Source organism: Aotus nancymaae, unplaced genomic scaffold, assembly GCF_030222135.1.
Source record: "Aotus nancymaae isolate 86718 unplaced genomic scaffold, 86718_ANA_hifiasm-v0.15.2.pri h1tg000020l, whole genome shotgun sequence".
Taxonomy (NCBI): Eukaryota; Metazoa; Chordata; class Mammalia; order Primates; family Aotidae; genus Aotus; species Aotus nancymaae.
Window position 1 is genome coordinate 30,614,480 of NW_026988432.1, and position 2,419 is coordinate 30,616,898.

Consider the following 2,419-nt stretch of genomic DNA (forward strand, 5'->3'; position numbering starts at 1 on the left):
GTCTGGGCAACTTAGACCCATCTCTACAAAAAAAAAAAAAAAAAAATCGCTAGGTGTGGTGGCACTCTCCTCTCATTCTAGCTACTTGAGAGGCTGAGACTTGAGAACCACTTGAGCCCAGGAGTTTGAGGTTGCAGGGAGCTATTATTGTGCCAGTGCACTCCAGCCTGGGTAATAGAGGGATACCCTGTCTATAAAATTAAAATTAAAATTAAAAAATGAATAAATAGCGTTCTGGGCGGGTGTCTGGGGAGCGCAGCAGCCATGGCCAGCCACCTCGTGCTCAACAACGGCGCCAACGTGTCCATCCTCGGGCTGGGCACCTGGAATTCCCCTCCAGGCCAGGTGACTGAGGCTGTGAAGTGGCCATCGATGTTGGGTACTGCCACATCAACTGTGCCCATGTATACCAGAATGAGAATGAGGTGGGTGTAGCCATTCAGGAGAAGCTCAGGGAGCAGGTGGTGAAGCGTGAGGAGCTGTTCATCGTCAGCAAGCTGTGGTGCATGTACCATGAGAAGGGCCTGGTGAAAGGAGCCTGCCTGAAGACGCTCAGCAACCTAAAGCTGGACTACCTGGACCTCTACCTTATTCACTGACCAACTGGCTTTAAGCCTGGGAAGGAATTTTTCCCATTGGATGAGTCGGGCAATGTGGTTCCCAGTGACAGCAACATTCTGGACACATAGGTGGCCATGGAAGAGCTGGTGGATGAAGGGCTGGTGAAAGCTATTGGCATCTCCAACTTCAACCATCTCCAGGTGGAGAGGATCTTAAACAAACCTGGCTTAAAGTATAAGCCTGCAGTTAACCAGATTGAGTCCCACCCGTACCTCACTCAGAAGTTAATCTAGTACTGCCAGTCCAAAGGCATTGTGGTGACTGCCAAAACCCCCTTGGCTCTCCCGACAGGCCCTGGGCCAAGCCTAAGGACCCTTCCCTCCTGGAGGATCCCATGATCAAGGCGATTGCAGCCAAGCACAATAAAACTACAGCCCAGGTCCTGATCCTGTTCCCCTTGCAGAGGAACTTGGTGGTGATCCCCAAGTCTGTGACAACAGAACACATTGCTGAGAACTTTAAGGTCTTTGATTTTGAACTAAGCAGCCAGGATATGACCACCTTACTCAGCTACAACAGGAACTGGAGGGTCTGTGCCTTGGTGAGCTGTGCCTCCCACAAGGATTATTCCTTCCATGAAGAGTTTTGAAGCTGTGGAAGCCTGCTTGTCCCTAAGTGACCTATGCCTGTGTTTCCTGCCTTATTTTTTTCCTTGCAAATGTAGTATAGCCTGTGTCACTCAGCAGTGGGACAGCAACCTGTAGAGTGGCCAGCGAGGGCATGTGTAGCTTGATGTTGGATCTGAAGAGGCCTGTCAGTAGAGTAGAAGTCTCTTCTAGTTTGCTTTGCCCTTCTTTTTGCCCTGCTGGGGAAAGTACAACCTAAATATGCTTTTCTGACCAAAGAGAAGCAAAATCTACCAGGTCAAAATGGTGCCACTAGCAGCTGAGTTTTGACTGCTTGGAACTGTAATCCTTTCAGTAAGACTTCTCTTTGTCTCAAATAAAAAGTGCTTTTGTGAGCTTGAGAAAAAAAAGAATAAATAAAATACAAAAGGTGTCATTTTTATGCAGCAGCTCTTCAGTAGCAGTGAGCACACCTAGTTGCCAGATCTTGGTTTCTAAAACCATTATCAAACAAAAGGAACCAAGGCTCCTTGGAGATATGGGTGATTCTAAGACTGGGGCATAAAATAGATGAGCCTGGAGCATCTTTTAGTGCCAGAATGTTAGGCAGTGATAAAACAAAGAAACAAAAGCAAAAATCACTGATGGAGGTATGTCAGAGGGACACAGAAGCCAACTGAAAGAGGTCCTAAATACCAAAGTTGGAACAATTTGTGCAACAAAATAGTATTAGACTATAACCCAGATTTACAATAAATATCCAAGTGTCTGTACTGATATAAACAAATTATTCAATAAATAAATTAGTGGATGATAAAATTCTACATAGAAAAATTACAAATAATTTATGTAGATACACTATCCTAGAAGAAATGGAGCATAACTGTCTACTAAAGTGTGGCTATGGATAGTGACTTCCAATGAGTATAGTGTGGAAAGGGAAAACAAAGTAACTTTACAGTGGGAACCTGACAAACTGCCTCAGCCAGATGACCAAGGACAAAATCAACAGTGATAAGTCATGTTGATAGTATGTCCCTGTTGTAGACCTTTTTTTTTATTATATTTAATTTTAATTTTTTTTTTTTTTGAGACAGTTTTGCTCTTGTTGCCCAGACTGGAGTGTAGCAGCATGATCTCAGCTCATTGCAACCTCTGCTTCCCGTGTTCAAGCGATTCTCTTGCCTCAGCCTCCCGAATAGCTGGGATTACAGGTGCCCACCACCACGCTT

General features: G+C 45.0%; 1 pseudogene; it reads left to right on the forward strand.

Annotated features, from left to right (window-relative positions):
- Positions 1-264: 264 nt before the first annotated feature.
- On the forward strand, positions 265-1,210 carry LOC105709003 (aldo-keto reductase family 1 member B1-like; annotated as a pseudogene).
- The last annotated feature ends 1,209 nt before the right edge of the window (positions 1,211-2,419 follow it).